General features: G+C 37.2%; 1 protein-coding gene across 1 annotated transcript in view; it reads left to right on the top strand.

Annotated features, from left to right (window-relative positions):
* Positions 1 to 13,587, top strand: part of LOC134529275 (filamin-A) — a 786,080-nt gene that overhangs the window by 430,776 nt on the left and 341,717 nt on the right. The window lies entirely within an intron of this gene.

Below are 13,587 nucleotides of genomic sequence, written 5' to 3'. Positions count from 1 at the left end.
TCATGGCCGCAATAACTTTGTAAAAGCACATCTGCTTGGAAGAAAGTAATAAACTACAAGAAAATAGAAAAATATATTAAGATATTTTGTTTCATTTTCGATGAGGAGGAAGCTTGGGCATAGCTTAGCGGGGGAATGTTAAGAACTTGATAAGTCAATAAAAATCTGCTGGCCATGGCTGGCGGATGTTGTGTAAGGAAGATTTAATTTTAAAAATAATAAGCAGGACAGCTTCGTTTGCAGCCAGTAAATCAGATTTTTTTACTCTCCTTGATTTGTCTACCCATTTCATTAAGTTTTAGCGTGTTAAAGTGGGCACAATGCACACATACAGCTCGCAAAAATAATTGTGTTATATATACAGTGTATACTCTTTATAACGTCACTCGATTTAACGACAAACTCCTTAAAACATCGGAATTGCTCGACTTTGGTTGGTTTACCTTGTTTTCTATACAATAATAAATACACTCTATATAGCATCACGCTCACTCTATTTAACGACGATACAGCATTATAAATCACTAGCTGCCCGACCCGGCTTCGCACGGCTATACTAATGGAAAAAAATTTAGCCACATCTCCCATTTACAGTACTGGTAAATAAAAAAAAATTTCAGTGAAAATTTATTACAATGCTGTATAATGTACCGGAGAGAAAATGAATAGCACCGATGGTTTCCCGACTCGTGCACGCAACGTACAACTGATTTACCCGTACTTCGCTACGGTAGTCTACAGCCAGATCACTCTTGCGCCGCTCATTATACATGCCCCTCCTTGTGGGTACGCCACTGCCACGCGATGCCCGTTGCCATGGAGACGCTGAAGGCATGAACAATGCAAAATCCTGTTCTCATGCAGACAGAGTACCCACTGTTGCCTAGTTTTAACCACCCATGGGATCTAATTTTCGGAAAATGTCATCCAGTGTAACATAAGGAACATTACTGTGAAGTTTCAAGTCTGTAAAATATATATACTTGAAAAAAAGGGCAATTTTTGATATTTAAAGTACACTAGGGTCTCGATAATCCGAGCTCCGATAATCCGAGTTCCCAATAATCCGAGTCAGTTTCGGGGGTTATGAGAAAGAAAAAAATATGAATTTTGCAAACACACATACACGTAGGGACGGCCAGGGCTACGTTGAGGAGGAAGGCCTGATGGGGTGAGTTGGGTAAGTGACTGTACATAGCAGGTAGCCGCCCACCCCTGCAGAAGTCGCAAGCATCTATTTTTAGAACATTGGGGGAAACCCCTTTTCTCTGTCGGCCTAGATCCTCCGCCCCCTCGTCACTTCCCCGCGTTCCCTCCAGAGGGCAATTTTTAGTTCCCATAAGTTCTTCGCCGTGAGCACATCTATGTAGTTACGTCCCAGTTCTATTACGAACCAGTATGAGTAAAAGAAAACATACTGAAATATCATTAAGTGATAAATTAGAAGCGCTGACGCGGGTTGATAAAGGTGAGCCGCTAAAAACAATTGCGCGTGATTTAGGAGTGAGTGCTGTTACTGTGGGTGACTGGAGGCGCAACAGACAGAAATTGGAGTTATGGCAAACTCAAAAAAATCTTTCTTAGGCTACAACATCCAGATCTCGTATGAAAAAAAGTGAGTACGAAAAAACAAGTGAAGCTTTGTTTTCATGGTTTTTAGCACAGCGGCAAAAAGGTGTCCCTCTTTCTGGGCCTATATTACAAGAAAAAGCGCAGCATTTTCGTAATAAATTACAAGAAGGTGAAAGCAATTTTAATGCCAGTAAAGGATGGCTGGATAAATGGAAAAAAAGATACGGTGTGCGGCAATTGCATATCACAGGAGAAAAGCTTTCAGCTGATGCTGCTGGTGCTGAAAACTATGTTCAAAAATTTCAAAGCATGATCGAAGAAGGGGGCTACACACATGATCAATTATATAACTGTGACGAGACTGGGTTAAATTTTAAAATGCTACCTGACAAGAGTCTAGCATCCAAAGACGAGATTTCCGCTCCTGGGCATAAAAAGAGCAAGGAACGAATTACTGTTATGCCATGTTCCAATGCCTCTGGGACACATAAGCTTCGTCCCTTGGTGATAGGAAAATCAAAAAAACCTAGAGCTTTTAAAAATGTAAATATGAACGCACTACCCGTCGCATACAAAAATCAAAAGAACTCGTGGATGAATACGACCATTTTTAAAAATTGGTTCTTCGAGGAATTTGTTCCTTCAGTAGAAACTTTTTTAAAAGAACGACAATTACCGAGAAAAGCACTGTTGGTTATTGACAACGCTCCATCCCATCCAAACGTAGAAGAGCTTTCAAGTGATGAAATTAAAACTGTTTTCCTGCCCCCAAATGTGACTAGCCTCATTCAACCTATGGACCAAGGCGTCATTGCGACAATAAAGAAAAAGTACAGACGCATGCTTCTGACATATATTTTTCAAGAAGAAGAAATTTCATTAGTAGATATGCTAAAAACAGTTAATATAAAAGACGTTATCTATTGGTTAGTTGATGCGTGGTCAGAAATTAAACAGGAAACTATACAGAAATCCTGGTCAAAACTTATAAAACCGCGAGTTTCACAAAGTGAAGAAGAAGAAACAGTTGAAGATGACTGTGATAATATGACTCTATTGAATTAAATGGTGGCAATCCCTGGCTGCGAAATGGAATCCAGTGCTGAAGAGGTTAAGAAGTGGTTAGACAGTGATGAAATTGAAGAATTGACAGATGAGAAAATTATTGAAATGGTCAACAACCGGGATGAGGACACCGAAAAAGACGAACAAGGGGAAGAAGAAACCAACAAAAAAATTAGCCATGCAGATGGGTTTCTACGTTTAGAAAAGGCACTCGAATACGTGGAGCAGCAAGATGACGTCACGCCAAATGACGTAATGTTTTTTAAGAAGTGGAGCACACGAGCAGCTGAGAAGCGAGGAGCATTAAAAAAACAAAAAACAATAATATATTATTTTAAAAAATAATAATTATGTATATATTTCTAATCTGCCTTTCAATATGTTTGTATTTTATTTTTATTAAAACATCGACATATGTATTAGAAATTGATTTTGCGTGTTTTTATTCGTATTTCCAATAATCCGAGGTTCTGATAATCCGAGTTGGCCCCGGTCCCATCCAGCTCGGATTATCGAGGTTCTAGTGTACCCGCAAAAATTCAACGGTGATGAGGATTGCACTAACAATGAAATATTCGTTGCCATGGTGATTTCCTACCAAAAACTGGAAATTTTGATATATTACACCCCCCCCCGAAACTCTTTAGAGATCTCGTGATGAGTGAGTCAATTAGTGGTATTTCGCTTATATATATATATATAATATATATATATATATATATATATATATATATATATATATATATATATATATATATAATAGAGAGAGAGAGAGATAGAGAGAGATACAAGTCGTCGTCAGAATTGTAACGGGAGAGGAAAATTATTGATGGTTCGAAAAATGAAAATGAATTAAAAATAATAAAAATTATTCTAGTAAAAAAAACAAATTAAACACAGAGAGAGGAAAAAAAAACAATAGTTTAGGTTTGCGATTTAAAGTGATAAAAAGTATTTAAATACAAATTGAACTCTTATGAGGGTACTGATTGCTTTGTTGTTAATATCACACGGACTTTTAGTAAGGATCCCTAATGTTATTGATAATATAATATAGCCTATAGCCTTCCTCGATAAATGTACTATCCAACAATGAAAGAATTTTTCAAATCGGACCAGTGGTTCCTGAGATTAGCGCGTTCAAACAAACAAACAAACTCTTCGGCTTTATAATATTAGTATAGATTAAGCAGTACTTTATAAGATGCCGAAGTTGATAAGAACTGCAGCTTTGTACGTTCTTTTGTTTGCTATTTTGTTGTTTTATTATCTAGCACATGTTTACTTCGACTGAAGTACCAGAGATTCTAAGAAATTTTTCCTTTTGTTTTTGTATGATGAACTTGCACATGTTTACCTCAGTTGTTACATGTTATCTTTTTCGCAGTTGCGTACTGTTAACATGGCAAGTAAACGAAAATTTTTGTGTATTGACAAAAAAGTTTTATTAAGCACTTGAAGCAGCGAAACTATTAGAAAAATACTTTTTATATAATCAAGGTCATCCAGCAGTATCTCAAGATATCAGTAAAATACATAATAAAATACAATTAAAATATTGGAGCAGCAAAAAAGTCAGATGAAGATGAGACTATATGCAATAAGTGTTGTTATTTGTTTGAATATTAATGTTCGTGTATAAAATGTGTACTATATTAGTAAATACATATTATTATAGAATAGTAAAATATCTTTTATTTCAGTCCATTTAACGACCACACACTATAACGCCGAAAAATGCTCATTCCGTTAAGTGTCGTTATATAGAGTTTACACTGTGCACACACACACACCACACACCACACACCACACACACCACACACCACACACCACACACACACAGACACACACAAAACAGACACACACGCAGTCACACACGCAGACACACATGCAGACACACACGCAGACACACACGCAGACACACACGCAGACACACACACGCAGACACACACACGCAGACACACACACGCAGACACACACACGCAGACACACACACGCAGACACACACACGCAGACACACACACGCAGACACACACACGCAGACACACACACGCAGACACACACACGCAGACACACACACGCAGACACACACACGCAGACACAGACACGCAGACACAGACACGCAGACACAGACACACACACAGACAGACACACACACACAGACACACACACACAGACACAGACACACACACAGACACACACACAGACACACAGACACACACAGACACACACAGACACACACACAGTGTAAACTCTATATAACAACACTTAACGGACTGAGCATTTTTCGGCGTTATAGAGTGTGGTCGTTAAATGGACTGAAATAAAAGATATATTACTATTCTATAATAATATGTATTAACTAAAATAGTACACATTTTATACACGAACATTAATATTCATACCAATAAAAACACTTATTGCATATAGTCTTATCTTCATCTGACTTTTTTGCTGCTCCAATATTTTAATTGTATTTTCTTATGTATTTTACTGATATCTTGAGATACTGCTGGATGACCTTGATTATATAAAAAGTATTTTTCTAATAGATTCGCTGCATCAAGTGCTTAATAATACTTTTTCGTCAATACACAACATTTTTCGTTTACTTGCCATGTTAACAGTACGCAACTGCGAAAATGATTTTATATATATATATATATATATATATATATATATATATATATATATATATATATATATATATATATATATATACATACATACATACATACATACATACATACATACATATATATTTGAGTGTGTGTGCGCGTGTGTGTGCGTACATGCATGTATGTCTATGTGTCTGTGCATGCATGTTGTGTGCATGCATGTATGTGAGTGTGTGTGCATGTGTGTGTGTGTGTGTGTGTGTGTGTCTTTGCGTGCATGCATGTATGCATGTGCGCGTGCGTGTGTGTGTGTTTTTTTTTCTATCCAGTTTGTTAGGAATGTGAATTATATGACCTGTAAGTACAAAGATTCAAAATCTTATGCAAAAATGGTGGTGTGTAGTGCTGAACATACAGATAATAAATAGGGTAGCTTAAAAATATTTGTTACTTGATATATTCAATATACATTGTCTAATTTTGTTCGGAGCTACAGTAGAACTCCAATTATCCGAACTCCGACTATCCGAATCGCCGATTATCCGAATCACAAACAAGTCTTGACTTGACTTGTCTTAACTTGCCGTTGTGCCTACACTGACTTCCCCCCGCGTGTGTAGGCACAACGGCAAGTTAAGACAAGTTCCGGCGCATTGCAGTCACGGCGCACCTGTCATTGTTTGTTTTGATTAGCCAGTGTGCTATTGACCTTGCTCGAGGACGCTACTCTTTCGCTACGGCTTACTTTTGTTTGTGCGTGTACAATACGTATGTACTGTATTGTTTTTATACCATGGCTTCGAAAAGAAAACGTGTTGTGCTATCGTTAGCGGACAAACTGAAAATTATAGAGCAACTCGATAAAGGTGTAACGGGTAAGAAGTTGTCTGAGATTTATGGTGTTGGACAAGCAACAATTTCTGACATTAAAAACAGTAAGTCAACACTTTTAAACTTTGTTTCGGTGCTTGAAAATGAAGATGGAAGTTCCTCCAGGAAAACAATGAAGACAGCAACCAACAAAAATTTGGAAGATGCCGTGTTTAAATGGTTTTTGCAGCAACGTTCTATGGGAAATCCGATTTCAGGTCCAATCCTTTGTGAAAAAGCCAAAATCTTAGCAGAAAAGCTTGGTTATTCATATTTTAAGGCTAGTAACGGCTGGCTAAGGAATTTTGAATTCAGGCATGGTGTACGCGAGTTAGATTTGGCTGGTGAGAAGCTTTCAGCAGACTCTGCAGCTGCTGAAAATTTTATTGAAAAATTTAAAACTGCATCAGAATCCTATGATCCGGAGTTTGTTTATAATGCCGATGAAACTGGCCTTGTTTGGAAAGCATTACCAAAAACCACTTTGGCTTCTAAAAGGGAATCTAGTGCCCCTGGACATAAGGTCAGTAAAGAACGTGTTACAGTGCTTAACTGTGCCAACTCCACTGGAAATCATAAACTGCCACTTCTTTTGATAGGAAAATCAAGAAATCCAAGAGCATTTAAAAACGTAAAAAAACTTCCACTCTTCTACAAAAGTCAACCCAAGGCCTGGATGACTGCAGCTTTGTTTACCGAATGGTATGATGAAGTGTTTATTCCTGAAGTGAAAAAGCACCAAAAATCGGTGGGAAAAGAAGGCAGTAAGGTGCTTTTAATTGTTGATAACGCACCCACTCATCCTACAGCAGAACTGTTGGAAAGAGAGAATGGGCAGTTTAAAACGACGTTTTTGCCTCCCAATGTTACAAGTTTGCTGCAACCCATGGACCAGTCTGTTATTGAAACAATGAAGCGCCATTACAGAAGGCAATTGCTGAGAAAACTGCTGATCGAAGGTGCTGAAGATGAAGAATTGGTTTTGGCAAATCATAGCAAAATAAATTTAAAGGACTGCTGTTACATGGTAGCGGAAGCTTGGAGTTTGGTTACGGCACTGACGCTAAGACGTGCGTGGAATAAACTGAAAGGCCTACCGTCTGAGAAGAACAAAAAAAAAGAATCTGAAGAAAATGAGAAACAAGAATATGGAGAGGATGATGATGATAAAGATGCGTTGTCACTAGAGGAAATAAGAAAAATGATTGTAAAAATTCCTGGTTGTACAGAAGTAAGTGCTGAAGATGTAGGAGAGTGGATGGCTTGTGACACGTCTGACCCTGGTTTTCAAATTCTCAATGACGATGAAATTGTTGTAAGTGTGAGAGAAGATGTTGAAGTGGAAGTGGAAGAAGAACTTTCTGCTGATGTTGAAGTAGACGCTGGACCATCAGCTAGTGAAGCATTTGCCGGCCTCGAGACTGCTTTGAAGTGGATGGAGCGTCAGCCCGAGTGTGACCACTTGCAACTGCTCACCGTCAAGCGAATGCGTGACCTGGCTGCCCGAAAACGGTTGAAGACCGCAAAACAGCTTACATTGACGGAGATGTTTAAAAAACAATGATTTTTATTTCTAAACTTGTACATAAGTACATTTTATTTATATTTAAAACATGTGAAAATTTCATGTTTCTTTCATTTAATTCAATAAAAAAATAGTGCAATATCAAAACGTAGCTTTTATTCTCTCCAATGGCAATTTTTTTAAAAAAAATCCGATTATCCGAATATTTGATTATCCGAATGGGTCCCGGTCCCCATTAATTCGGATAATTGGAGTTCTACTGTAGTAATATGAGAGCATATTTGGTAAGCTCATCGATACCCGCTTCTTTTTAAAAATTTTATTTAAAAATGCAAGTCACATAAAATACAATGTGCTAAATTTGTTCAGGAAACTATGGAATACTGACACAAATCAGGTACTCAAAAGCAGAAATAAAAGAATCAAAAAGAATAAAATGCTAACAAAGGTCAGATAAATTTATGTAATATTGGGTTTTTGTCATCTGTTGCAGATGAAAAACAAAGGCAGACAGCAAATAATTTGTTTGAAAGTCCCTATAGTTTTCTAGATTTGAACTCATCATTGTGAACGATGATCAAACTACATCAAATGCCAAGTTGGCTACGACTGTTATAAACTTGCCAGATAAATTATCTCTACCACTGAAACAAAAATGCATAATTGAAACAGGTAACTCTCATAATAGTCTTAATCAGGTTGAAGGAGTGGAAACTGGCAAGTTTGATATTGGATTTCTTACATCTGTAACAATGACAAATAAAGAAATATAGCAAGCTGTTTTAAGAGGACCCCAGTTGCATCCAAACTTATTACCCTCCGACGCTACATCACATGGATTTCCTTTGTCTCAGCTTAACTGCAAACTGCTAAACAATGAAACTGTACCAAGAGACTGGCTGGTTTGGAGTGATAGCCAACAAGCACTGTTTTGTTTTCCTTGCAGATTGTTTTCAAATCAAGCAGAATCAGTTTGGTGTCTTTAATGAAAGGTGTTTCTTATATTATTGAATTCCTAATCTAAATGACCAGAGGTGAAAATGGTGCCAACGAGATCGTATACTGCTGTGATCAGTTTATTGCAATAAATATTCTGTTGCCATGGAATCCCAGAATATGTTGATTGCGACCATGGTACAGCAGTCATATCACTAAGGTTCATAGTAGCCAGATTCAATGTAAATTATCTAGTGATATTAAGTAGCCATATTGGAAACGAGAAATGTCTACTGGGAGTATTAAGGGTGACTTGTGGGTCGATGGTGTATGAAGTGTCAGATAATACTGGGAATTCTTATAGGCGGCACACTGTCCAACTATTGCACAAGAGCAAGTCGTTACCAAAATTCATCTGAAATGCCATGGACACACTGATATGATGAATAATTGTAGGAAATGGTAATAGTGGCATCCTAGGCCTGTGGTCATGATGGCCAGTTCAAAGCAACTAGATGGATTGTGCGTATTCAACAGGTGCCAGTAACAAGTAAAAAAAAGGCACATGAGATAGATGACCATGAAAAACAGAAACCACCAGTACTGAATGAGAAATGCCCAAGCTGAGTTATACCATGTCCAGGAACATTTCTCTTTGGAGGATTTGAACTCACAGCTACAGGTGACCACTTAGAATGGACTAAATTTGTGTTTCATATAGTGAGACAATGGCCACAAAATTTGTGTTGTTATTGTACCTCCTTCACCCGCATTAACCAAAAGCTTGCAGAAGGCAGGATACAATGAATTGATAGCGAAATAGTGAGTTAGTTATGTATTCTTTGGTTCTTTATATTGTTACGGCCGTTGACTTACTCTTATCTGTGTCGACCATAAAGATGGAAATGAAGGGAATATGTACGTGAAATGATGATAATGAAATGAATCGTGAAGGATGATGGGGAAAGGGAATGGATGTGAATCTACCGGGATCGTCTGTGTTCCTGAAATCGTGAAGGCCCTGTCATGAGTATCAGGTTCTGGGGGCAGTTCCACCACTCGTGTTTTTCCTTAATTATCCTTAAGGTATGGTGACGAGTCCCTATTTGCAAAACATTTTAAATAAATAGGTTAAGGGTGAACGTTTCCACAAGTACATGTGTATTTCCGCAGTTTCAACTAACATTTTATTCAACACATATATAATCCTCTACTTTCTGTGTCTTTATAATTACAATTTATAACATTCTATTTATCACACATAAATTACACATAATTACTGAACCATAGTCGTGCCTATCAGGGATACTGTCGTTAATAAATAAACCGTGCTGTCGGCCATTTCCTAGAGCTTATTCTTGACCTCATTTGTCTCTTACTGGTTTGTGCAGTTACCAACTGTTGCAGACTAATTTCTCCCAAGTTACATGATGGGTTTAAATTAATTTATTATTCATAATGTCTACTGCGTGATTGTTAAACTGCGTATTCTTAGTTTTTGAAATGAGAGAGAGAGATATAGAATATTACCAGCTACATGGGCATAAGGCCGTTGTGCTGCTGTCTAGTGTTGAACCATCGTCGCATCGTGGCTGATCACTCACCAATCGTCGTCTCGGCGGCGGAGTAGTGTGGCTTCCCACTGACTCTGTGACTCTGACTTCTCGAATAAAATCTCCCCGTATAAGAAGCCTGTCCTGACCCTGTTTGCGTCTGTCGTTAATAACAAAAACAGTTCCGCTTCGGCACCGCTTCTGACGTCATTACACACTCCCCTCCTTCCCTGTGCCTATGACCGATTTTCGCTGCGCTGTGACCAAGGTCGCGCCAGCTGAGAGCGAGTGGCAACCCCCCTGTTTGTTTCCGCGGCCGTGTTATGCTATCGTTAGCAAACATTCCCCCCAACTCCCGCTTCACCTGTCCTTCAATGTTTCCTGCTGCGTTTGTCATTTCCTCATCATGTCCCGCTGTTCCTGATCGTCTGGCTAGCTATTAAAAACCAAAAAAAGCTTTCCCTGGTATCCTACAGTATTTTTGGCCCTTACAATATAAACATAGAAAAATCATGAGCAGTACATGCCAAACAATATATATATATATATATATATATATATATATATATATATATATATATATATATATATATATATATTAAATTAAACTATTAAGAACAGGGTATAGCCGGCTTCGCCCCTCTTGACTAGAAGTACATAACGTAATAAAATAATAAATATATCTATACCAACCCAGTGCACCATGGGAGTCGCACATGAACTAGATCCTGTTCACTTACTGACTTGGTTAACATCAAAACCTCCACTATAAATATTAAATACAAAAGAAGTTAAATGACAATATCACTTAAAACTGCACATTAAATTTGGTGCTCGGTTCAGTTAATTTACTCATTCATTGTTTTTGGCAAATTAATTACTTGTTGCCTCAAACTCTTCTAGTCCAGTTCGAAAGTTCATGATCATCAGGCAGAAAGAGAAAATATAATTACAATTAATTATTATAATAGTTCACAGCCAATTTTCTGCCTCACAAATTTCCCTATCAAGCACCTGACTATAAACCTTTCTAAATTGACTTAATATACACACCTACATAAAATTTATAACATTATAAATAATGCGGAAAAATTACAATAAAATTTTATTATTAGAAAAATACCCAGTGTGCATAACTCGCATGAAGGGTACAAAATATTAACAATTTCCATCAACGTTATTATAAAATGTTTCTCAAAATTACTTATATGTTGGCACTGCTTTCCATACACTTAACGGAAAAACAAAATCTTTTCCTTTTCGAGTCCAAAAGTAAACCATGTCCCCACAAACCACTCAATAATTAATAAGCTGGGAAAAAGCAAATTATAATTATCGAAATAGGTAACGACTCATAACGAGATTTGACGATTTAGTTACTTGCTGCTGTGTCTAAACCAAAACAAAAAAAAACTTTCTTGAAAAATATTACACTTATATCCAAACAATATCTCGAAGGTGGCGTAGCCCACAAGGTCTACCCAGCGTCACAGAAGGTCCGTCTGACGTAATCTTGACGAAAAGTAAAGTTCAACACTTACAGTTTTTCTGTTGCCATCTGCTTCCGGAGATATCAAATAAAGAAGCCCAAGCATTTACACTTCCTCGCAGTAAGCTTCAACCGAGCTGAAGAAGGAGTATCAACAGCACGCACTGTAGCATTTGAGACCCACGACATTAGCGACTAGGCTCACAGGACAGAGATAAAATTCCCAATTTACTAAAAAGAAAATTTTTATCCTTATTGGTAATAACTGCGTAGAACACTGCTGCACTCGAACATTGGGTAACCGATGGAGCAAAACCTCCCGTAACTTAAGTTATTATATTCCACCAAGGTTTTTCAAAATTCCACACAAAGTTACAGCCATGGATTTTATTACGCAGCCAATCCATTGGCACGAAAATTGTAACCCACTCAGGCCATGGCTTGTAGCAGACCGACACTTACCAGAGAACCACGTCAACAGCCCAGGGCACCACAGGTGCCAACCTCAACCCACCAAAAAGGAAAACAAAAGACATACGCAGACACCGCGTACCGAAAATTGCCGATCAGAGCTTGAAGCGCGCACGAGCCACTCTAGATCCTGACAACAGGAAATGCACCCGCACTCCTAGATTCACACCGGCCAAGACACCAAATCTGAGCTTACGTCTCGCTCCGCCACACGGCTAACGGTAAATAACACCGCGCCGGTACACAAAAACAAGCGCCACCAAATGTGACGTGACACACACGTCACAGTATAAATTTAAGTGGGACAATGTATTATATGCTGTATACAGCTTAAATATGAACATTGTGTGCAGATTGGCAGACATATAGTAGGTAGTTATGTTGATGGACACTGGTACCATGGTGGTGTAACAGTTTTACGAATGGAACTGAAAAAATATAATGTGATGTTCAGTCAAATTCAACATCTACATATAAACCTATGCATGCCTGATTCTATAAATTAATACCATTTTACCAACATTTTTATTCATTTCCATGCAGTCATTTGTGTACTATTTGGGTACATACTTATATTTACATTTAAACTTCTGCAGCTGTTATTTTGCTTGTGTATTAACATTTGCTTTTATGGGTTTTTTGTGTTAGTGTTTTTTTGTTTCTAGAGACAAGATTTTATTGTTATATTTTTGGGCCAGCTTTTTTAAAACTTGATATCTGTGCTTTGTTTTTGACACACATCCTGGTTTTTATATACATTACAATACCCACACACATGTATCATAATGCTTTATTTTTACTATAAATAGTTTGTAACAAGTATGTCTAGGACATAATACTAAGAATAATAAAAGTAATTTGGTAAGTGCCTGTTTATGAAAGATATACCAACATCATTCATGTAAAAAATAAGTAACTATTTATATTTGAGATGCAAGTTAAAAATTTGTGAACTTTTTTTTCTCAAATATATTTAGTGCATTCATTTTGGCACTAACTTCATGCTAAATAATTTATGTTCATTGAATTTAATTTGTTAAAAGATGACTTTTTATAATTTGAGTTAAATTTTGTTGAAATGCTAATACATTTTATTATTGCAGTTGCATTTTGATGATGTATTAATTTGCATTTTGTCATAATATGATGTATTAACATGCTTTTCTGTGTTCTGATTTTATAAGATTTTTCTATATAATCTTGTCTGTAATTATATCCTAGTAACATTATAATACTAACATGTGCAGTGATATCTGTTAAGCTCGACTCCAGGTGTAGGACGCGAGAGGCCTAGTAAGATGGCAACCAAATTTTTAAACCTACTCAAGAAGATAAAATGAGATGCTGGATGGATTGTAAACAGTTATAAAAAAAATATTTGTTGCATTTTAAATACCTTTAACCCGAGCATAAAATTTGTACCATATCATTTCTTAGCCTATTCTGCACTTAAAGGGGTAATGGCTGTGCTGAAATTAAGCCTTACAC

The sequence above is a fragment of the Bacillus rossius genome, chromosome 2, assembly GCF_032445375.1.
Source record: "Bacillus rossius redtenbacheri isolate Brsri chromosome 2, Brsri_v3, whole genome shotgun sequence".
NCBI classification, from domain to species: Eukaryota; Metazoa; Arthropoda; class Insecta; order Phasmatodea; family Bacillidae; genus Bacillus; species Bacillus rossius.
The sequence above is the reverse complement of the archived record's forward strand: the minus strand, read 5'-3'. Positions and strand labels throughout refer to the sequence as shown.